Source organism: Loxodonta africana, chromosome 14 (assembly GCF_030014295.1).
Source record: "Loxodonta africana isolate mLoxAfr1 chromosome 14, mLoxAfr1.hap2, whole genome shotgun sequence".
NCBI classification, from domain to species: domain Eukaryota; kingdom Metazoa; phylum Chordata; class Mammalia; order Proboscidea; family Elephantidae; genus Loxodonta; species Loxodonta africana.
In genome coordinates, this window is record NC_087355.1 from 43,644,304 (window position 1) to 43,669,778 (window position 25,475).

The 25,475-nt window shown below is 38.5% G+C and overlaps 1 protein-coding gene and 1 long non-coding RNA gene across 5 annotated transcripts in view; one reads left to right on the plus strand and one right to left on the minus strand.

The window, feature by feature from the left end:
- Nucleotides 1-1,251, minus strand: part of TRIQK (triple QxxK/R motif containing) — an 83,255-nt gene extending 82,004 nt beyond the window's left edge. Inside the window, exon 1 of one of the 4 annotated variants that reach the window (XM_064267895.1) lies at nucleotides 868-1,251. The gene's annotated coding sequence lies outside the window, so the exon portion shown is untranslated. The remainder of the gene's footprint in view (nucleotides 1-867) is intronic. The other 3 variants (XM_064267894.1, XM_010588394.3, XM_010588393.3) reach the window with 3 other exon arrangements.
- On the plus strand, nucleotides 981-24,452 carry LOC135227626 (uncharacterized). The gene is made up of 3 exons (XR_010317799.1): nucleotides 981-1,241; nucleotides 10,112-10,671; nucleotides 23,379-24,452. It is a non-coding gene; the product is annotated as an uncharacterized LOC135227626 (long non-coding RNA).
- Nucleotides 24,453-25,475: the final 1,023 nt, after the last annotated feature.

The following is a 25,475-nucleotide window of genomic DNA, read 5'->3' on the forward strand; positions in this document are numbered from 1 at the left end:
ATGCACCAGCCGCTCCTTGGAAACTTTATGGGGCAGTTCTACTCTGTCCTCTAGGGTCACTATGAGTTGGAATCCACTCGATGGCAACAGGTTAGGTTAGTAATGAATTGCCTCAGCTTCCTGTGGAAACTGACTGATCCGAAAAGAGCAGCAGCAAGAAAAATAACTCGTTAGAAGAAACCTGATTGCTTCATCCCCTTTTCCCTAGCCACCTGCATGGACACCAAGGTTTGTGGGCATAGGGATTCACCAAGCACATAAAATTACCCCTCCCTCAATAAAGGCATTCCTCCTGCATGAAACTCCACTCTAAACATTTTGGTCTGCAGACACTTATTCATTAATAAGGGCAGAGGAAGACGCAGGGAAATGGCGGGCGGCACTACGGAAAGCGAGGTCAGTGATGGCACTACACAACCCAGAAAGCTGGACGTTTGGACAAACGGCCTCAGGTTAACTGACAGCACAAGGGAGCCAATCCCTGGCCGAGTGCAAGGCCCGAGGGGAGGGCGGGACTAATGTTTCCAAGGCCCAGCAGCCGGAATGAGACACGCAGGCAAGGCGGGAACCGCGCATCCCTTAGCAACAGTGGCGGCCACGCCCACCCTCGCGCGAACCCCGCGCCCGCCATCCCCCGCCCCCACAGCGAGCGCCCTGCGCCCCCGGGGAAAAATTATCGTAGTATTGGGTTTCCTAAGCTCTGGGCTCCTCTTCCAGAGCCTCCCTACGCCCAGCCCACACAAGTGCCGATCGTCTCCTAAACGCTTTCAGGGCTCGCTAAGGAGGTGCGCCCACTTTCAGACCCGGAACCCGAGCTTCCACGGCAGGGCCTCTCTAGCCCTCACTCTCTCACGCAAACACACACACCTCAGCTCAGCCAAGGCAAGGGCCGACAAACTTCGTGTCCAGTTGGAAATGTTGCTGTCCACGGTCCTGTCACTCAGAGGCAGGGGCGGGACGCGTCAGCCGCACACTCCTACTCCCAAAGGGCGGTAGAAAAAGAGGCGGAGTTCGGCAGTCAGAGGCGGGGCCATCCCTCAGCCTGTTCTCCGATTGGTCGGATTCTCTCCCGCCTTCCGCGCTTTCTGGACGCAAGCGCGCGGGGCCTATGGCCTCTTCTCTCCTGTGACGCGAGACCAGGCGTTTCTCTCCAGGACATGACAGCTGTCCCAGTTGGTTTCCTAATCTCCAAAACGGAGTAATATCTATCTCACAAAGTGACTATGGAAATGAAAAAAGAGGTACTGTAACTTGTTTTATGAATATGAAACCCCAAAACACATTTTGATTATTGAACCCTTTCCACCTTAACGCACACTCTAATCCACACTCTCAGGGGTCTGTGTGTATTTGAAATATGGACTGTCTCTGGAAAAATGGTACTTTGTTGGTTCATTTAGCAAAAAGTTGGGTTTTTTAATATATTAATTTAAACTTTAGCACTAGATTAACCCGTTTAAGAATGGTCATTCCTGAAACGTAACCAATAGCTAAGGTTTGGGGGATGTGTTGAGGAAATGAGTACACAGTTTTCTCAGGTGTAAAATGGGAATGAGATATTAGGCCTGGCAATCTCCTCCGGTAAAGATTACAGCCAAGAAAACCCTATGGGGAAGTTCTATTCTGTCACATGGGTCACTAAGAGTCAGAATCTACTCAGTGGCATCCAACAACAACAAATTCTTGCAACACTCACTAAGAGATATTATCCATAGCTATGCAGCTTAGGGATGTTGCATTTACTCAACCATTGAACATATGTATGAACACCTACAGCCCTTAATTCTATATGATAGTAAACTGAATTTAAAATTCCTTAAAAAAATTATACCACTTCCAATTTAATTTTTCTCTTACTCAAGTATAAGTTACATTAATCGAGGCCAGCCCACCCTATTTTTAAAAAGATCTATTGGAAAAGGAAGTAGCATTCAAAATAACTGAGACAAACATAAATAGACTAACTAGAAGGTTCTTTGAAATTTCCCAGGATATTATGTCCAGGAATCAAGTCCAAAATGTGATTTTACTTTCAGCTTCCTAAATTATTTAGCTGGTGTTCTGTGGGGTTTTATTTTATAATAAATAAAGAAATGCTCAAGTTTATTATGCATAAACTCATTTAGTTTATTGCAAGGTCCTGGTGGTACAATGGTTAAGCATTCGGCTGCTAACAAAAAGGCTGATGGTCTGCATCCCACTTTGAAATGTGGCGTCTGGGGTCTTAAGTGCTAACAAGCGGCCATCTAAGATGCATCAATTGGTCTCAACCCACCTGGATCAAAGGAGAATGAAGAACACCAAGGTCACACGATAACTAAGAGCCCAAGAGACAGAAAGGGCCACATGAACTAGAGACTTACATCATCCTGAGACCAGAAGAACTAGATGGTGCCCAGCTACAACCGATGACTGCCCTGGCAGGGAGCACATCAGGAAACCCCTGAGGGAGCAGGAGATCAGTGGGATGCAGACCCCAAATTCTCACAAAAAGACCATACTTAATGGTCTGACTGAGACTAGAGGAATCCTGGCGGTCATGGTCCCCAAACCTTCTGTTGGCCCAGGACAGGAACCATTCCCAAAGACAACTCATCAGACATGAAAGGGACTGGACAGTGGGTAGGAGAGAGATGCTGATGAAGAGTGAGCTAATGATATCAGGTGGACACTTGAGAATGTGTTGGCATCTCCTGTCTGGAGGGGGGATGGGAGGATAGAGAGAGTTGGAAGCTGGCAAAATTGTCAGGAAAGGAGAGACTGGAAGGGCTGACTCATTAGGGGGAAAGCAAGTGGGAGAATGGAGTAAGGTGTATATAAACTTATATGTGACAGTCTGACTTGATCTGTAAACGTTCACTTGAAGCTCAATAAAAGTTAATAAAAAAAAAAAAGGCTGATGGTTTGAACCTACTAGCTGCTACTTGGAAACACTATCAGGCAGTTCCACGCTATCCTTTAGGGTCGCTATGAGTTGGAATCGACTCAGTGGCAGTGAATTTAGTTTTTCATGGCAAGACACACAGGAAAAACCACAATAAATTTGATTAGAACCAGAGAATCAGAACAATATAAAAACAAAACAAAACCTGTTGTCGTCTAGTTGATTACAACTCTACAGGATAGAGTAGAACTGCCCCAAAGGGTTCCCAAGGCAAAACACACTGGTAAGCCATAATAAATTCAATTTGGAGCAGAGAATGAGAACATATAAACTTAGTCCAATAGTTAGAGTCCAAATCTGTAAACTTCAGGCATTTATCTTTAACAAGTAGTCTCAGGAGGAAGGCTTGACCATGACTCGTGCCCATGAGTACCTTGTAGCTGGGGTATGAGGTTGGCAGCAGTGGGCAAAGTCTTTGTCTCAGAGAGTGTCAAATTCCAGAGAAGACCTTCTGCTTCTGCCTACTCTCATTGAGTGACCAGAAGTCCAGAGTATATATGTGATTTTCTTATCTGGACTTGCACACTAAAGAGCAAGTGATGTCATGACTAATAAAGATTAGTATGTACATCATCTCTTCAAGATCAGAAATTAGGGAAGTTGTTTAAGATTTACTGTGTCTCAAGGCTTACTTATAGATATTTAGCTGTATGTTACTTTTTTTTTTTTTAATCACAGCATACAGGTGCAAGGCCAACTTAGATTGTTTACAATATACTTCTGTTTCTTAGGTGATTTAAATTCACATTATGAGTGACTTATTAATATGTGGTTTGAGAGCATTACAGAAGTGTGCATAACACCTGGTTACCAGTTTCTTTTCAGAAACAAAGGTAGAGTTCAAAGAGATTACTTTAATACTCTATCTTAGTCATCTAGTGCTGCTATAACAGAAATTCCACAAGTGGATGGCTTTAACAAAGAGAATTTTATTCTCTCACAGTCCAGTAGGCTAGAAGTCCAAATTCAGGGCACCAGCTCCAGGGGAAGGCTTTCTCTCTCTGTCAGCTCTTGGAGGAAGGTCCTTGTCATCAATCATCCCTTGGTCTGGGAACATCTCAGCACAGGAATCTCAGGTCCAAAGGACATACTCTGCTACTGGTGCTGTTTTCTTGGTGGTATGAGATTTCCCTGTCTCTCTGCCTGATACTTTCTTTTATGTCTTAAAAGAGATTGGCTTAAGACACTATCTAATCTTGTAGATCTCGTCAATATAACTGACACTAATCCGTCTCATTACTTAGTAGTGATAGGATTTACAACACGTAGGGAAATCACATCAGATGACAAAATGGTAGAGAGTCATACGATACTGAGAATCATGACCTAACCAAGTTGACAGATTTTTTTGTGGGACACAATTCAATCCATGACATACACTTAACCAGAATTTTGCAGGGGTAGAGGGGAGGGCTTTAAAATACCAAAAATGCTCTGTCATCTTATAATAAACCAATATCCAATAAAGTTTATCTTGTCAGATATGATAATAGAACAAAAAAATCTGTGAAGTACCTTGAGATTAAATTAAAATTTTTTTCCAGACTGTGGTATAATTGTTTGAATAAAAGAAACACTTTCCAATTGCAAATAATTTTATTCTCTTGACCTGATGAATTTCCACATTCTTCTGAAAGCTTGCTAACTATGAATGCCTCCGTACAAAAATTTCTTGATTTGTTTGACTTATGATCCCAATTATATTTCTTTAATCTTTTAAAAATATTTGGTTTTAGACTAAAAAGAAAGAGCTATGACTGTATATTAATAAGTACATTATATAAATAAATACTGTAAGATTTAAATAAAAGTAGTGAGTATATTTATTTGAATCTTTTTTCAATTTCATATTCAAATAAGTACAGCAAATGCGTTGTTTGAATATCTCTAATATATAAGAGATTATACATTTAAATAAATGTATTGTATGCATGTAAATGTGTAATCATTGAAATAAACACAGCTGTATATTCCTCATATGTAGCTCCAGATGTTTGAAGCATACATTCAAATTTCTGGAACTCCATACCTTGGTATCTGGGTAAACGTTCAGTAGGAAATATTGTGCTACATATATGTAGGTTTAAATTTAAAACTGTACGTGCCATGAAGAAATGAAGTTAGAGGAGTGAATAATGACTCTCTACCACTGAATTTTCTTATCTTGAACATATCCAATGAGATGAGCTTTCCTAGTATGTTGTTCTGCAGGCAATTTATTAATCTATTAAAGTAGCACTAGCCAGTTTACCCTATGTGACTATGACTTTGCACAGTAGTTTTCAAGTATCTTTCAAATTTAAACTCCAACATAATGTTGCCAATTAACCTTAAATACTCTCCACTTTTGTAATAGTAAGACCTAATGTTATCCATGCATCAGTAACTTATGCTTCTCCTCCAATACTTGTAGCATATAGAATTTGAAATTCCTCCAGAGGCACAAATGTTCCTCCAGAGGCACAAATGTATATTAGAAGAAATTATGAAGAACAGACACAACTGACCAAATACCAAATAAATAAATACATTTTAGTGATATTGAACAATAAATAGACACTACATTTAACCAGACGAGTTGTAGAAGGACATCATACATGAAGAAAGCAAAAGGCCATTGAAAAGACAGGAAAGAAAGAAAAGTCCAAGACGGATGTTAGAGGAGACTCTGAAACTTACTCAAGAACATCAAGCAGCTAAAGCAAAATGATGAAATAAAAGAACAGAACAGAAGTAAAGTATTATAATGACATGTGCAAAAGCTGGAGATAGAAAACCAAAAGGAAAGAACACACTCGGCATTTCTCAAGCTGAAAAAACTGAAGAAAAAATTCAAGCCTCAAATTGCAATAGTGAAGGATTCTATGGGGAAAATATTAAACGACACAGGGAGCATCAAAAGAAAATGGAAGGAGTACACAGAGTCATTATACCAAAAAGAATTAGTCAATGTTCAACCATTTCGAGAGGTAGCGTATGATCAGGAACCGATGGTACTGAAGGAAGAAGTCCAAGCTGCTCTGAAGGCATTGGTGAAAAACAAGGCTCCAGGAATTGATGGAATATCAATTGAGATGTTTCAACAAATGGATGCAGCGCTGGAGGTGCTCACTTGTCTGTGCCAAGAAATATGGAAGACAGCTTCCTGGCCAACTGACTGGAAGAGATCCATATTTATGCCTATTCCCAAGAAAGGTGATCCAACAGACTGTGGAAATTACAGAACAATATCATTAATATCACATGCAAGCAAAATCTTGCTGAAGATCATTCAAAAACAGCTGCAGCAGTGTATCGACAAGGAACTGCCAGAAATTCAGGGTGGTTTCAGAAAAGAACGTGGAACCAGGGGTATCATTGCCGAGGTCAGATAGATCCTGGCTGAAAGCAGAGAATACCGGAGGATGTTTACTTTTGTTTTATTGACTATGCAAAGGCATTCGACTGTGTGGATCATAACAAATTATGGATAACATTGCAAAGAATGAGAATTCCAGAACACTTAACTGTGCTTATGAGGATCCTGTACATAGATCAAGAGACAGTCGTTCGGACAGAACAAGCAGATACCGAGTGGTTTAAAATCAGGAAAGGTGTGTGTCAGGGTTGTATCCTTTCATCATACCTATTCAGTCTGTATGCTGAGCAAATAATCTGAGAAGCTGGACTGTATGAAGAAGGACTGGGGCATCAGGATTGGAGTAAGACTCATTAACAACCTGCATTATGCAATAACACAACCTTGCTTGCTGAAAGTGAAAAGGACTTGAGCCTTCAGTATGGATTGCACCTCGACATAAAACAAAAATCCTCACAACTGGACCAATGATAATCGGAGAAAAGATTGAAGTTATCAAGGATTTCATTTTACTTGGATCCACAATCAACAGCCATGGAAGCAGCAGTCAAGAAATCAAACAACTCATTGCATTGGGTAAATCTGCCGCAAAGGACCTCTTTAAAGTGTTGAACAGCAAAGACATCACCTTGAAGACTAAGGTGCACCTGACCAAAGCCATGGTATTTTCAATTGCATCATATGCATGTGAAAGCTGGACAATGAATAAAGAAAACCAAAGAAGAATTGAGGCTTTTGAATTGGGGTGTTGGCGAAGAATATTGAATATACCATGGACTGCCAAAAGAACAAACAAATCTGTCTTGGAAGAAGTACAACCAGAATGTTCCTTAGAATCAAGGATGGTGAGACTGCATCTTACATACTTTGGACATGTTGTCAGGAGGAATCAGTCTCTGGAGAAGGACATCATGCTTGGCAAAGTACAGGGTCAGCAGAAAAGAGGAAGACCCTCAACAAGGTGGATTGACACAGTGGCTGCAACAGTGACCTCAAGCATAGCAATGATTGTAAGGATGGCGCAGGACCAGCAGTGTTTCATTCTGTTTTGTGTAGGGTCTCTATGAGTCGGAACCAACTCAACGGCACGTAACAACAAAACAACAACAAACATTTATCTATGTGTGAACTATGAAATACAAATTTTATAATTTCAGTGATTCTGCATATGAGTTAAATTCTCTTGAATTTTCATTTAAAACTGGCATTGCAAAATACAAAGATGAAAGGTAACGTTCATGCTAATAATCAAAAATCTTGTTTTTTCTTTATATAGAATGACATTAAATAGCAAACAAACAACAACAAAAAAAACCATGAACGAAAGAAGTGTTATGTTTTAGTACTTTTAAGAGCACTTTTTCCTGCTTTTTAAACAATGGACTCCACATGCTTATTTTGCACAAATTATGTAGCTGGCACTTTTGTCCTATAAGATACAGCTTTTGTCCTGTAAGATCTACAAGGTCTGCTGGAATGATCCCACTTCAATCCTATAAGATGTACAAGGTCTGCTGCAATGACTCCACAGAGTTACAACTCAGTGAGGATAACATTTTTGGTACAAGAGAAGGAGGAGGAAGAGAAATCACTCCAGTGGACGGTACCAAGTCTGAGCCTCACAGTGTATCCATGTCCACCCATGACACTCCATTCTTTACCCAAAAAGGAGTTCAAATGACCACCCACCCTCCAATCATATATGGGACTGGGCTCCTCTTCCCTAGACCATACCATTTTGGTATATTCACCTTGTACTACTGCTGACTTCAGGTTCTGCTTCCTCCATACCCTACCAAACCTAGAGCCTATGCCCCTGGCTGCAAGCCTGCACCTCCAGAAATTGATCTCTTGTCTGTTCTGCTCATTAGCCTCTACATAGTGTCTCTGATGGGCCTAATGTCAAATTCCAGTACAGAGAAGGCATCCCTGTGCCCTAATCATCAGCAATCCACACGGGTGTAAGTTCTTCTACAGCCAGCTAGAAGCCACACAGGAGCAGATGGAACTCTTAGGACAGGTGATCTTGGAAGAGGAACACTTGCCCGGCTCTAAGAACATGTCCTGTGACAAGCAGTACTTTCATATGCACCAGCTGCCGAACTCCCTGGACTGTGGGATCATTCTCCAGAAGCAAGGTAAGACCAGGAGGGACTGGGGCCCAGAATGAAACTCCTGGTACTGCTAGATGTGATGGAGCTGCTTGAATCCTTCCATCTTGCCATGAAGCCTTTGACACCTATATCCGGATACTATCAGCCAACTAAGAACCTTCCTGAGAACACCTCCAGCAACAACCAAGCTGGCGTTTCCACACACCACTTGTATAGTAATGAGCTCCTTCTCCCAGGATTTATAGTCAGGCTATTCCTGTTGGAGCCCTGGTGGCACCAGCGGTTTAGCGTTCAGCCGCTAACAAAAAGATCGGCTATTCGAATCCACCAGCCGTTCCTTGGAAACCCTATGGAGCCCTGTCCTCTAGGGTTGCTATGAATCAGAATTAACTCAATGGCAATGGATTTGTTTTTTGTTTTTTTGGTACCCCTTCATGGTAGAAGAAGATCACAAACAGTGGTTGCATGTTGGTCTGGCCCTTTTTGAGCAGGATGAACTCATTGAGAGGCTGAAATGCTTGCGTCAGAAGACTTGGGTCTTTGCCTGATGAGCTGAGTTGGGGTGGCAGACCTTCTCAGAACACTTTACACTGGCCTAAGCAGGTGGCATGCAGGTCCCACCCGTGATGCTGGTCAGGGGCACTGACTCATTCCCTAATTCGACACACGGTAATGAAGCTAAAGTTAGCAACTTGCCCAGACTTCCCGGATGGCTGTGTAAACAGATACAGAGTTGCAGTGGCCCCCAAGGACATTTTATCACTTTCAACATTGTGCCTTCTGAAGGGCCTTGTCTCTGGGGCCAGGAATTGGATTTGGATCAAAAGGAGAGGGAAGACAGGCAGAAGGGACTGGTTATTCCTAGAAAAGCTGAAGGGGAAGCTGAAAAACAACTTTAGTTTTCAGGCTCTACCCTCCTCTGGATCTGCCTCTCTGATACTACTTCTAGCAGACCTGGCACTTGGAGATCGCGCCTTCCCTCATACCTTGCACCCCATCAACACCAGTGAGCATGAAATGAATTCCCACAAACAAGAGAGCCAGGTCGTATGGGGTGTATTGCCCAGGTGGCTTCCCTAATTTCCACTGGTAGCAGGAGCCAAGGTTTAGTTTTGGATATGCGGACCTCAGAGAATGAGTTAGAAAGTTTTGACTCCTCTTCAAGTTTCTGAAAAAGTTTGTATAGAATTGGTAGGAACATTTTTCTCCTTAAATATTGGGTGGAAATTGCCAAGGAAGCCATTAAGGCCTGGAGTTTATTTTCTGAGAAGATTTTTAACCATAGGTTCAATTTTAAAAATATGCAGGACGATTCAGATTATCTATTTCTTCTTGAGTTAGTCTTGGTAGTTTGTATATTTCAAATAATTTGGACGTATCTTTTATGTTGCCCAATAATTGGCATAAATTTGCCCATAATATTTCTTACCCTCGTTTTAATTTCTGTAAAAATATAGTAATGCCACCTCTCATATTACTGATGTTAGTAATTTGTTCCATTATTCTTATTTTACTGATTAGTCTGGCTCAAGCTTTATTAATTTTATTATCTTTCTCAAAGAACAAGCTTACATTTTTAGATTTTTTTTCCTATTGTTTTGATTTCTCTTTCACTGATTTCCATTATTATCTTTATTATTTCCTTTATTCTGCTACTTTGGGTTTAATTTGATCTTGTTTTTGTTATTGTCTTAGGTTGGGTTCTCTAGAGAAGCAAAACCAGTGAAGAGAGAGAGAGAAAGAGAGACTTATATCAAAGAAATGGCTCATCCTTTTGTAGAGGCTAAAAAGTCCCAAGTCTGTGGATCAGGCTGGAGGCTTCTCCTGAATCACATAGCTGCAGGTGCTGGCAAACCCAAGAATGGCAGGTCAGACAACAGGCCTCTGACTCACAGGCTGTGGAGGCCAACAAATCCCAAGATTAGTAGATAAGCTGGCAGGTTCACAGACTGTGGATGAATCCCAGTATCAGCAGGTAAGCTGTTGACTCAAGTCCCAAGAACTGGAGGTCAGATGAACAGGAGCCAGCCGCAGAATCCAGAGCAAGAAAAAGCCTGCAAGCCTTGCCAGAAAGTCCACCTATGTTGGATGCGAGCTATACCCCCTGGGAAACTTCCTTTCCATTGATTGACTACTCACAGCAGATCCCATCATGGAAGATTACATCACTATACGACTGCTGAACACTGAGAATCATGCCCAGCCAAGTTGACACACAACCTTAACAATCACAGTTACTTTAGGTGGAAGTTGAGGTAAATAATTAGGGAATTTCCTTCTTTTCTAATATAGGCAATGATAAAAATTTCTTCTAATCACTAACTTTATCCCACAAGTTTTGACATGTTGTATTTTAATTTTTATTTGTTTAAAAATACTTCTAATTTACCTTTGATTTCTCATATGACCAGTGGGTTATTTCAAATGTGTTACATTCAAAATATTTGGAGATTTTTCCAGAGATCTTTTTGTTACTTTCCTTTTAATTCTGTTGTGGTTGCAGTGCACTTGGCCTCACAGTGCATCAGTGTCCACCCATAATACTCCATTCTTTACCAAAAAAGGAGTTCAAATGACCATCTACCCTCCGGCCAGTATGGGTCTAGTTTTCCCTTCCACAGATCATACCCTTTTGGTGTGTTTACCATACCATTTTGGAGTGCTCATAATGCTTCTGACTTTAGGGAGGCAACGTCATTTACTAGAATATCAATCAAGGATTGTGCTATGGTTGTCAGACATTTTATTTCATATTTTATATAATTTTATTCTTTAAAATATATAGCAATTATTTTAATGACCGAGGATATAGGCTACGTTGGCAAATATTCCATATGCACTTGAAAAAAATATATATTCTGCTGAACCCCAGTTATGACTGTCCTTTTTTTTTTTTACATCTTATCGTTAGTAGTATTTACTACATACAATGTTGCAACTCATAATTTGCTGATGCTATCATTCTTGTGCCAACCCCCAGAGACAAAGATTGGATTTATAACAATTCTGATAATAAAACAAACACACAAAAAAACTCACTGCCATTGAGTCAATTCTGACTCATAGAGACCCTGTAGGGCAGAGCAGAGTGGCCCCATAGGGTTCCCAAGGCTATAAATCTTACGGAAGGAGACTGCCACATTTTTCTACCATGAAAGAGCTGCTGGGTTCAAACTGCAGATCTTTTGGTTAGCAGCCAAGTGCCTAACCACTGTACCATAAGGGCTCCTGATAATAAGAGACAATAATAATGAGAACTAAAAAAAAAAAAAAATGAAGTATTCAGCTTAGGTCGGAACCAACCTATGGTATAGTCAGCAGAACCAAAATCATCGTACCTGTACGGTGTTCTGTAAATGTCAATTATATACAACTGATAGAGGTTTTCATTTCTTCTTTATATTCATTTATTATATATCTACTTGTTTTACCAATCATTTGAGAGGACGTGTTCAAATAACCCATTATAATTTCAAATTTGTCTATTTCTCCTTGAAGTTCTATCAGTTTTTGCTTCATGTATTTTGAATCTCTGTCATGATGTGCATATATTAAGTCCTGTAAATGAATCGGTCCTTTATGAAATGAACTTGTTCAACCTTGGTAATATTTTTCACTCTGAAATATACTTTGATATTATTATAGTCTTATCAGCTTTCTTTTACTTAGTGTTAACATGGTTATAGCTCCCAATCTCTTAACCAGTTTGTGTCTCCATATTTTTAAGTGGTTTCTTGTAGACAACATATAGTTGGATCTTACTTTTTTATCCAATTTGACTATATATGTCTTTTAATTGCAGTGTTAGACCATTTACATTAGTGGAATTACTGATACAGTGTTTAAATTCACCATCTTGCTATTTGTTTTCTCATTATTCCATCTGTTCTTTCTTCCCCATTTCCTTCCCCCCACCCTACTTTTGGGTTTAGTGAGTATTTTTATGATTTTATTTTCTTTGTTTGCTTGGTCACTATAAATTTTTGTTGCTTTACAATTTATAGTATTCATTTTTAATTTAGCATGCTCTACCTTTGAAAACCAAAACCAAACCCATTGCTTTAAGAATTTCCGTTAACATTTCTTGTGGTGAATGCCTACTGGTGATGAATTTTATAGGCTTTTGCATGTCTAAATAAATCTTCATTTAACCTTTGAAAACCAAAACCAAACCCATTGCTTTAAGAATTTCCGTTAACATTTCTTGTGGTGAATGCCTACTGGTGATGAATTTTATAGGCTTTTGCATGTCTAAATAAATCTTCATTTAACCTTCATACATTCTTGCTAGGTATTAAATTCTGGATTGGCAGTTTTTCTTTCAGTACTTTAAAAGATTTTGTTTCACCTTCTGGCTTGCGTTGTTTCCAAGAAGAAGTCAACTATCATCTTATCTTTGTTTCTCTGTAAATCATTTTTCCCTCCTCTGGCTACTTTGAAGATTTCCCTTTTATCACTTTAAACAATTCAATTACAATTTGTCTTGGTGTAATTTCTTCATGTTTCTTGTACTTGAGGTTTTTTGAACTTCTTGGATGTATGGGTTTATAATTTATATTAAATTTGGAAATTTTTCAGTCATTATTGCTTCAAATATTTTTTCTATCTGCTCATTCTCGCCTTCAGGAACTCCAAATTTTTCATTATTTTTATCTCTCTGTGTATAATTTTGGACAGTTTTTATTACTTCATTGCTATATATTCAAGTTCACTTTTCTTTTTGGCTATTAATGTCATCTAATATTTTTTTATATCAGACATTTCTTTATCTAGAAGCTCAATTTGGTTCTTTTTCTGTCCCATCTATTTCTTTCTTTAACATGCTCATCCTTTGCTTTACCTCTTTGGACATTTGGAATAGAGTTATAATAACTATTTTATCATTCTTGCCTGCTTTGTCTATCATCTGTGTCATTTCTGGGTGTGTTACTACTGATCTTTTTTTCATCATTACGAGTCATATTTTTCTATTTCTTTAATACCTGGCAATTTTTTCATTGAATACCAGACATTTTGAATTTTACCTTGTTGGGTACTGGATATTTTTGTGTTCCTATAAATATTCTAAAGCTTTGCTCTGGAATGAAGTTAAGTAATTAGAAACAATTTAATCATTTCAGGTTCATTTAAGCTTTGTTAGGAAGAACCAGAGAAGCCGTTAGTCTATTGTTAATTTTTCTTCACCACTGACCTAATACACTGTGTTTGCTTTTACCAATGTCCTTGAATTACAATGTATGTCCATTTTGGCTGTTGGGAACACAAACTATTCCTGACCTTATATGGACCCAAAGACTATTCCCTTTGCTCCTTCCAGGTAGTTCTTTTCTCAAACTCAGGTTGTTTCCTCATATGCATTCATTGATCAGTTCTAGAGGTATCCGCTGTATCTATCCAGAGCTCTCACTCTGTGCAGTTCTTTCCTGTCTGGCATTCTTCCCTGTGAATTACAGCTGCGTTGGCTCCCACTGAACTTCCAACTCTGTCTTCTCACCTCATGGACACAACAAGGCTCTACCTGAGTTTCCTGTCTTTGCACTATGGCCTGGACACTCTATCCAGGCAGTAAGCTGAGGGTATGCAAAATTTTTTTTTTTTGGCTCCCACTGAACTTCCAACTCTGTCTTCTCACCTCAGGGACACAACAAGGCTCTACCTGAGTTTCCTGTCTTTGCACTACAGCCTGGACACTCTATCCAGGCAGTAAGCTGAGGGTATGCATAGCCTTTACCTCATTTGTTTTTCTCAGGGATCAGTGTTCTCTATTGCCTGGTCCCCTGTGTCTCAAAATCATTGTTTGATAAGTGTTGTATAATTTTTAGTATTTTCAGGTAAAGATTAGATACAATCCCTGTTACTTCACGTTGATTGATAGCAGAAATTTTGATCTGTTCAATTTTATTCGAAAATTATTTATCAGAATTTGTGTCTAGGAGAAAGGTGCATTCTTCTAGAGAGTAGTATATTTGCCTCGTAAGCAAATGAAAGCATTAATATTGTGGAGCCACTTTAAAATTAACTGAAGATTAAGAACCTCAAATATTGTTTGCAAACATATTCAAAGTCTAGCTTATGGCTACAACAGCTTCACTGGTATTTCTCTTTTCCTGCCTCTGCTCAGAGTCAGAGCAACTGTACTCCCTTGAGGATAAAGACATGAGTATATTTGTTTTAGCCTTCTCCTTACAATGAAGTTACCAACTCAATGTTTGAGAATTATTTGTTAGGTTTCCTACCTTGGGTGGGCCCTGCCCCCTGGAAACATCTCAGTTGGTGTTCTGTCAATTCCTGGAATCCTTCAATATTGCAATTCAAGGCTTGAATTTTTCTTTCAGCTTGAGAAATGCGAAGTGTGTTCTTCCCTTTTGGTTTTCTCACTCCAGGTCTTTGCACATGTCATTATAATACTTTACATGTCTTCTTGAGCTGCCCTTTGAAAAAATCTGTTCAGCTCTTTTACTTTATTATTTCTTCCTTTTGCTTTAGCGACTCGATGCTCAAAAGCAGATTTCAGAGTCTTTTTTGACACCCATTTTGGTCTTTTCTTTCTTTCCTGTCTTTTTAATGTATTTTTGCTTTCTTTGCACAATTCGTCTGGTCTTTGTCCATTGGTGTTCAATGCGTCAAATCTATTCTTCACATGGTCTCTAAATTCAGATGGGATATACTCAAGGTTGTACTTTGGCTCTTATGGACTTGTTCTAATTTTCTTCAGCTTCAACTTGAACTTGCATATGAGCAATTGATGGTCTGTTCCATAGTCAGCCCCTGGCATTGTTCTGACTGATGACGTTGAACTTTTCCATTGTCTCTTTCCACAGATGTAGTTGATTTGATTCCTGTGTATTCCATCCACTTGTATAGCCACCATTTATGTTGGTGAAAAAAGGTATTTGTAATAAAGAAGTCGTTGATCTTGCGAAATTCTGTCATGCAACTTTCGGCACCATTTCTCTCTCCAAGGCCGTATTTTCCAACTACTGATCCTTCTTCTTTGTTTCCAACTTTTGCATCCAGTAACCAGTAATTATCAATGCATCTTGATTGCATGTTTGATCAATTTCAGACTGCAGAAGTTGGTAAAAATCTTTAATTTCTTTACCTTTGACCTTACTGGTTGGTGGGTAAATTTGAGTAATAGTCGTCTTAACTGGTTTTCGGTGTAGGCATGTGGATATTATCCTATCACTGACAACACTGTACTTCAGGATAGATCTTGAAATGTTCTTTTTGAAGATGAATGTAGTGCCTCTTCAAGTTGTCATTCTTGGAATGGCATAGTAGACCATATGATTGTCTGATTCAAAATGGCCAATACCAGTCCACTTCAGCTCATTAATGCCTAGGATATCAATGTTTATAAGTTCCGTTTCATTTTTGACAATTTGCAGTTGTCCTAGATTCATACTTCCCGCATCCCATGCTCCAATTATTAACAGATGTTTGCAGCTGTTTCTTCTCATTTTGAGTGGTGCCACATCAGAAAATGAAGGTCTTGAAAGCTTAGCTCCATCCATGTCACTAAGGTAGATTTTACTTTGAGGAGGAAGCTCTTCTGCAGTTGTCATTTGAGTGCTTCCAACCTGAGGGGCTTATCATCCAGCACTATATCAGACAATGTTCCACTGCTGTTCATAAGGTTTCACTGGCTAATTCTTTCAGAAGTAAACTGCCGGGTCCTTCTTCCTAGTCTGTCTTAGTCTGGAAGCTCAGCTGACACTTGCCTGTCATAGGTGACCCTGCTGGTATTTGAATACCAGTGGCTAAGCTTCCAGCACCACAGCAAGACTCAAGCCCCTACAGTATGACAAACTGACAGATGTATGAGGGTGTATATGTGTGTATGTGTGTGTGTATATGTGTGAGTATATATATATGTATATCCACATACATGGCACTGGGTACATATGTAAAATATATATGTATATAATCTCTAGCATTTTTAGTTGTTTTCAGTATGAAGAACTCAGCATAAAAAAATTCCAGAGTCAGTGTAGATATTTTGGCCCAACCATATTACCAAGTATGTAACTCAACTTTCATAATATATTTTAGAATCAATTACATATTTTAGAATTAAATTGTCAAGTTTCATAAAAATCTTTCTGGTGACATTTTAGTGAGTGCTGCACTAGAATTCATTGTTGATTTTTAGATTTCTTTGCAAAACTTATTCTTATCCTTGAAGCTACATATCATAGTCTTTTTGTTGTTGTTAGGTGCCATGGAATCGATTCAGACTTACTTCTATACAACAGAACGAAACACTGCCTGGTCATGCACATTCCTCACAATGGTTGCTATGTTTGATCCCATTGTTGCAGCCACTTTGTCAATCCATCTCTTTTAGAGTCTTCCTCTTTTTTGCTGACACTCTTTTTTTTCAAGCATGATGTCCTTCTCCAGGGACTTTCCCTCCTGATAACACGTTCAAAGTATGTGAGACGAAATCTCGCCATCCTTGCTTCTAAGGAGCATTTTGTTTGTATTTTTTCCAAGATAGATTTGTTTGTTCTTCTGGCAGCACATGGTATATTCAGTATCCTTTACCAGCACCGTAATTCAAAGGCATTAATTCTTCTTTGGTCTTCCTTATTCATTGTCCAGCTTTCACATGCATATGAGGCAATTGAAAATACCATGGCTTGCGTCAGGCTCACCTTAGTCCTCAAAGCGACATCTTTGCTTTTGAACACTTGAAAGAGGTCTTTTGGAGTAGATTTGCCCAATGCGATACAGCTTTTGATTTCTTAACTGCTGTTTCCATGGGCGTTGATTGTGAATCCAAGTAAAATGAAATCTTTAAGAACTTCAATCTTTTCTTCATTTATCATGATGTTGCTTGTTGGTCCAATTGTGAGGATTTTATAGTCTTTCTGTATCTCATTAACTAAAGTTGCATAATTTCCTCCTTCCAGTCATGCATATTTCTTTTTGGCTTTTTTGGGAGCCCTGGTGGTGCAATGGTTAAGAGTTCAGGCTGCTAACAGAAAGGCCGGCAGTTTGAATTCACCAGCCTCTCCTTGGAAAACCTATGGGGCAGTTCTAATCTGTCCTACAGGGTCGCTATGGGTCAGAATCCACTTGATGGCAACAGGTTTGGTTTTTTGGTTTTATTATAGTTTTGGCACTTTTTGAATACCTACTACATGCTATTGTTTTTTCTAATTGATTACTTGTTTACGGGAAAGCTAATATATTTTTTTTCCAATTGACCTTGTACTCAGTCATTCAATTTGCTCTAATTTCTTAGTTGCGGCAAAATTTGCTAATAGCCTTAGAATTTGGAAACGTGCAATAATGATAGATTTGCCTCTTTTTAAAATGTATGTACTACTTTATTTAAAACCTTTAGTTAAAACCTCCAATATGATGGAGAATGTCAATGATACAGTGACTCCTCATCTTCATATTGATTCTATCTTGAAATATTTTCAGTGTTTCACCACTAAATATAATATTTGCTTATATATCTGGTGAAAACCCTGGTGGCGTAGTGGTTAAGTGCTATGGCTGCTAACCAAAAGTTTGGCAGTTCAAATCCACCAGGCACTCCTTGGAGCTCTATGGGGCAGGTCTAGTCTGTCCCTTACTGTCACTATGAGTCAGAATCGACTAAATGGCAACAAGTTTGGTTTTTGGTTTTTTATATATCTGGTACCTTATTATGTTAAAAATATTCTGTTCTAGACATGTTTTGCTCAATTTTTTTTTTGTTATTCATTCTGTGAATGAGTATTCATTTCTATTAAATGTTTATCGTTATGCATTAAAATGAACAAATGGCTTTTTACTGTTGTTATGCTAACATGGGAGTATATTTTATCCTGGGAGAAACATTACCTGTTTGTGTCTTTTTAAAATAGACTGCTCAACTTAACTTACTAATATTTGTTATGACTTTACAACTATTTTATAAGCACAATTGACTCATTGTGTGTGTTTTTATGTGTGTGCGTGCATATGTGTGTATGTTTGTTGGCAATGCCCACTTTTGGTAACTGTTGAGTATACTAGCTTCATAAAAAAAAAAAATAGAATAAACTAAGTAGCTTCTCTTCATTTTCTTTGCTTCTGGGAATTCTTGCACAAGGTGGGAAATTATTTCTTAAAGACTTGATAGAACCCACCATCTGGGTAAAAACTTTCTAGGCCTGGTACTATTTTAATTTCTTCTATGATTAAAGGTCTAATTAGTTGTTCTACTTTATGTTGAACATACTGTGCAAGCATACGCATTTTATGTAGGTTTTAAAATTTATGGGAGAACATTGTACATTCTCTTTTTTTTTTTTTATTTTTTTGATGCGTTGTTGGATTCTATTGGCTAGAACTTTGTTGAGGATTTTTGCATCAATGTTCATGAGGGATATAGGTCTATAATTTTCTTTTTTTGTAATGTCTTTACCTGGTTTTGGTATCAGGGAGATGGTGGCTTCATAGAATGAGTTGGGTAGTATTCCGTCATTTTCTATGCTTTGGAATACCTTCAGAAGTAGTGGTGTTAACTCTTCTCTGAAAGTTTGGTAGAACTCTGCAGTAAAGCCATCCGGGCCAGGGCTTTTTTTTGTTGGGAGTTTTTTGATTACTGTTTCAATCTCTTTTTTTGTCATGGGTCTATTTAGTTGTTCTACTTCTGAATGTGTTAGTTTAGGTAGGTAGTGTTTTTCCAGGAATTCATCCATTTCTTCTAGGTTTTCAAATTTGTTAGAGTACAATTTTTCATAATAATCTGAAATGATTCTTTTAATTTCATTTGGTCCTGTTGTGATGTGGTCCTTCTCGTTTCTTATTCGGATTATTTGTTTCCTTTCCTGTATTTCTTTAGTCAGTCTAGCCAATGGTTTATCAATTTTGTTAATTTTTTCAAAGAACCAGCTTTTGGCTTTGTTAATTCTTTCAATTGTTTTTCTGTTCTCTAATTCATTTAGTTCAGCTCTAATTTTTATTATTTGTTTTCTTCTGGAGCCTGATGGATTCTTTTGTTGCTCACTTTCTATTTGTTCAAGTTGTCGGGACAGTTCTCTGATTTTGGCTCTTTCTTCTTTTTGTATGTGTGCATTTATCGATATAAATTGGCCTCTGAGCACTGCTTTTGCTGTGTCCCAGAGGTTTTGATAGGAAGTATTTTCATTCTCGTTGCTTTCTATGAATTTCCTTATTCCCTCCTTGATGTCTTCTATAACCCAGTCTTTTTTCAGGAGGGTATTGTTCATTTTCCAAGTATTTGATTTCTTTTCCCTAGTTTTTCTGTTATTGATCTCTAGTTTTATTGCCTTGTGGTCTGAGAAGATGTTTTGTAATATTTCGATGTTTTGGACTCTGCAAAGATTTGTTTTATGACCTAATATGTGGTCTATTCTAGAGAATGTTCCATGTGCGCTAGAAAAAAAAGTATATTTTGCAGCAGTTGGGTGGAGAGTTCTGTATAAGTCAATGAGGTCAAGTTGGTTGATTGTTGTAATTAGGTCTTCCGTGTCTCTATTGAGCTTCTTACTAGATGTCCTGTCCTTCTCCGAAAGTGGTGTGTTGAAGTCTCCTACTATAATTGTGGAGGTATCTATCTCACTTTTCAATTCTGTTAAAATTTGATTTATGTATCTTGCAGCCCTGTCATTGGGTGCGTAAATATTTAGTATGGTTATGTCTTCCTGATCAATTGTCCCTTTTATCATTATATAGTGTCCTTCTTTATCCTTTGTGGTGGATTTAAGTCTAAAGTCTATTTTGTCAGAAATTCATATTGCTACTCCTCTTCTTTTTTGCTTATTGTTTGCTTGATATATTTTTTCCATCCTTTGAGTTTTAGTTTGTTTGTGTCTCTAAGTCTAAGGTGTGTCTCTTGTAGGCAGCATATAGATGGATCGTGTTTCTTTATCCAGTCTGTGACTCTCTGTCTCTTTATTGGTGCATTTAGTCCATTTACATTCAGGGTAATTATAGATAAATAAGTTTTTAGTGCTGTCATTTTGATGCCTTTTTAGGTGTGTTGTTGACAATTTCATTTTTCCGCATACGTTTTTGTGCTGAGGCGTTTTTCTTAGTAAATTGTGAGATCCTCATTTTCATAGTGTTTGACTTTATGTTAGTTGAGTCGTTACGTTTTTCTTGGCTTTTATCTTGAGTTATAAAGTTGTTATACCTTTTTGTGGTTACCTTATTATTTACCCCTATTTTTCTAAGTAAAAACCTAACTTGTATTGTTCTATATCGCCTTGTATCACTCTCCATATGGCAGTTCAATGCCTCCTGTATTTAGTCCCTCTTTTTGATTATTGTGATCTTTTACCTATTGACTTCCATGATTCCCTGTTATGTGTATTTTTTTTTTAATTAATCTTAATTTGTTTGTTTTTGTGATTTCCCTATTTGAGTTGATATCAGGACGTTCTGTTTTGTGACCTTGTGTTGTGCTGATATCTGATATTTTTGGTTCTCTGACTAAACAATATCCTTTAGTATTTCTTGTAGCTTTGGTTTGGTTTTTGCAAATTCTCTAAACTTGTGTTTGTCTGTAAATATCTTAATTTTGCCTTCATATTTCCGAGAGAGTTTTGCTGGATATATGATCCTTGGCTGGCAGTTTTTCTCCTTCAGTGTTCTGTATATGTCGTCCCATTCCCTTCTTGCCTGCATGGTTTCTGCTGAGTAGTCTGAACTTATTCTTATTGATTCTCCCTTGAAGGAAACCTTTCTTTTCTCCCTGGCTGCTTTTAAAATTTTCTGTTTATCTTTGGTTTTGGTGAGTTTGATGATAATATGTCTTGGTGTTTTTCTTTTTGGATCAATCTTAAATGGGGTTCGATGAGCGTCTTGGATAGATATCCTTTCGTCTTTCATGATGTCAGGGAAGTTTTCTGTCAGGAGTTCTTCAACTATTTTCTCTGAGTTTTCTGTCCCCCCTCCCTGTTCTGGGACTCCAATCATCCGCAGGTTATCCTTCTTGATAGAGTCCCACATAATTCTTAGGGTTTCTTCATTTTTTTAATTCTTTTATCTGATTTTTTTTCAGCTATGTTGGTGTTGATTCCCTGGTCCTCCAGATGTCCCAGTCTGCATTCTAATTGCTCAAGTCTGCTCCTCTGACTTCCTAGTGCGTTGTCTAATTCAGTAATTTTATTGTTAATCTTTTGGATTTCTACATGTTGTCTCTATGGATTCTTGCAACTTATTAATTTTTCCACTATGTTCTTGAATAATCTTTTTGAGTTCTTCAACAGTTTTATCAGTGTGTTCCTTGGCTTTTTCTGCAGTTATCCTAATTTCATTTGTGATATCTTTAAGCATTCTGTAAATTAGTTTTTTGTATTCTGTATCTGATAATTCCAGGATTGTATCTTCATTTGGGAAAGATTTTGATTCTTTTGTTTGGGGGGTTGTAGAAGCTGTCATGGTCTGCTTCTTTAAGTGGTTTGATATGGATTGTTGTCTCCGAGCCATCACTGGGAAACTAGTTTTTCCAGAAAATCCACTAAAAAAAAATGCAGTCAGACCCCTATCAGAGTTCTCCCTCTGGCTCAGGCTATTCGGATGTTAATGAAACCGCCTGGGGAGGGTGGGGGAGGGAACAGAGAGATAGGAGAGTAGCACCTCAGAATATAGCCAGAGTTGCTTGTCTTGCTTGGAATGACTATTATACCTGAGATTCCCGTGGGGCGCGTCGCCTATGTGTGCTGGCTGTGTGGAGATTGCCCCCGGGGGGTCTGGCCCGCTGGAGTCACGGTCAGATCCTCCGCTTCCAGCCCCACGCCCAACGTCAAGGCTCCCCTACTGGGACGGTGCACTCTCGACTCCAAAATCAGTCGCTGCCTCCCAGGGACTTCTCGTCCCTCCAGCCGCGTGGCCGTGCCACCCCCGCAAACCAGGTGGGCCCCCTCCCGGGGTTAGTTCAGATGGGTGGAGCAGCTCTCCATGTTTATGCCGTACCTGCGTCCAGTCCAAATCCAGGTGAGACGGTTCCCCAGCTGGGACGCTGCTCTTCCTGCTCCAAGACCAGTCACTGCCTCCCGGGGACTTCTCCTACCGGCTGCATCCCACGCCGCCCGCGGAACCGGCTGGTCTCCCTCCCAGGGTTAGTTCAGGGGGGTGGAGCAGCACTTTGTGCTTGTGCTGTGTCTGACTGGTATGCTGGCTCCAGGCTCTGGAAACAATCGCTGCTTCCCCGTATTAGTTCGTTCTCTGTCTCTAAATCTGTGTTTGTTGTTCAGGGTTCATAGATTGTTATGTATGTGATCGATTCACTTGTTTTTCCGTGTCTTTGTTGTAAGAGGGATCCGAGGTAGCGTCTGCCTAGTCCGCCATCTTGGCTCCGCCTCTTGTACATTCTCTTATTTTAAACTTCACTTTGTAAATGTAGTATGTCCCGTTTGGGTTCCTGATGTTTCTCCCATTTCTGGTGACCATACTTTCCAGTTGTTTTTGTATTAATTTCTACAAAAAGTTAGCTTCTGGCCTTTGTTGATCAGCTTTATAATTTTATTTTTTATTTCACTCATTTCTATTTTCAGTTTTTATTTACCAATTACTTCCTTCCCTTTTTTTTTTTCTTATAACACACTCAATGAGTATGCCCTGTTCGGGGAGTTTTATTGAGCTTTCTTCTGTGATTTGGTACATTGTCAATTTTGTTTTCCCCTTTTAGTGTCCCATCTGTGCTTAAATCCTCTGTTGAATACCAACTTCTATAAAATTCTGTGTAAACACACTAGATCAAGCTTATTAATTGTGCTATACAAATATTTTATATCCTTAATTTTATATCCTCAATTCAACAAATCAGTAATTCCTAAAGTAGATATTATAGTTTCTCACTGTGGTTATGGATTTATCAATTTTTTAATATTTATCAGTTTCACTTTATATGTTTTGTAACTACTTTGATTAATAGGTAAAGAACCATTATTACTATAAACTGCTAAAATACTGTATTGTTTTTAATTACCATAAAATATCCCTTTTTTAGACTAGACTTAATGGTCTGACTGAGACTAGAAGGACCCCAGTGATCATGGCCCCCAGACCTTCTGTTGGCCCTGGACAGGAACCATTTCCGAGGCCAGCTCGTCAGACATGGATTGGACTGGACAATGGGTTGGAGAGGGATGCTGATGAGGAGTGAGCTATTTGGATCAGGTGGACACTTGAGACTATGTTGGCATCTCCTGCATGGAGGGGAGATGGGAGGATAGAGGGGGTTAGAAGCTGGCAAATGGACACGAAAAGAGAGGGTGGAAGGAGGGAGCGGGCTGTCTCATTGGGGGGAGAGTAATTGGGAGTATGTAGTAAGGTGTATATAACTTTTTATGTGAAAGATTGACCTGATTTGTAAACTTTCACTTAAAGCACAATAAAAATTATTAAAAAAAAAAATCCCTTTTTTCCTTTTTAATGCTGCTTATCTTAAATTGTATTTGGGCTAATATTAATATCATTATACATTTTTTTAAAATCAATTTCCTGGCTTATCTGTTTCAGTTATTTTTTTCTCTAAATATTTCTGTCATTTTATTTCAGGTGAGATTTTCTACTTCCATTGAATTTAGCCCACTTGGATCTTTTAAGGAAACTCTGGTGGCATAGTGGTTAAGAGCTATGGCTGCTAACCAAAAGGTCAGCAGTTTGAATCCACCAGGCACTCCTTGGAAACTCTATGGGGCAGTTCTACTCTGTCCTGTAGGGTCACTATGAGTCGGAATTGACTTGACGGCAGTGGGTTTGGTTTTGGTTTTTTGGGATCTTTTAAAATGTCTCATAATTTCTAGCCCTTAAAGGAATATCTTTCTTATTTTTCAATGTAATCATAAATACTTAGAAATATTTTTACTCTCGGCTCCAGGAAATTGAAAGAGAGGAGAGAGAGTGAGCATTTATGTAGTGTACCATTTTGGTCCTAGTACATTTTAGTAATTTTTTAGCTCTGCAGCTTATTATAGCATTTCAAGAGTAGTATTTTTCCTTATGGAAATAATAACTTTTAGTGTATATTATGGAACATATAATGAATCCCCATTTTCAGCTTATCCAGAAATAAGTAAGTAATGTCTTCTGTTTTTGTAAGAACCTTAGAAAATGAAATAAATGGAGGCAAAATAGAAATGCTTAAAATTAGCAGTAAGTAGCAAAAAAGACATGAATTTTGGAAACGTGGCCTCTTTTTGGTGACCTTTTATTTGAAATCTGCTGAATTAGCAATTGTATCATTTGCAATACTACCTCACCTGGATTGTTTTCTATGGAAAATACAATTTTCAGGCTCAATTACACTTAAAGAAGGAAAAGCTATACAGTTGGCCCAGTTTTAATTTTAGAAATGTGTATGCTCTTAGTTTAAATGGAAATCAAGATTTTGTGCATTTTTTTTTATGGAATATTAAAATATAACTACTCTGCAAATCCAATAAGGTGTTTTGTCAGTTAGCCAAACACATGTGCATTGGACACGAAACGTTCTTTCAGTAGCATGACATGCACTGAATTAACCGTATGTCGTTAGTGGTGGAGACTGTGCAGGATGAGGGAGAGGTCACGACTGACTGCTTTTAATGCAGTTTTTTCATGCTCTGTAGATGCTAGAACATCAGCCAGAATTGGTGCAAAAATAAGAGAGGAATAAATTTCTATTTCTGGTGAAGTAGATTAAGAATACTTTGGTCTTTCGTAAGTGTTACTATAGAATCAAATGCCCCAAATGTCAATGGGAACTATTATAATCCCTCTTTCATACAGCTAAGTGTCTTTTCCTGCTATGCTTCCTGAAGATGGTCACATTATAACCTCAGAAGTGGGATGAAATTGTGATGTGATTGATACCTGGGCTCTTCTCTCTCCTCAGCTGTGTAGTGGGAGAAGGTATACTGTCTAAAGTATTTTAAAGAGAAATGTAGACCCCCACTGCAGTTCGTCTGGAAGAGCTTTGAGGTCTTACAGAATTTAATTTAAATACTAGATAATATATGATAATTTAATTTAAGTACTAGATTGTATATGATACCTTGGGCAAGTTGTTTAATGTCTCTGAGCCTTATGGTTTTCATCCTTAGAATAAGGATACTATAATACA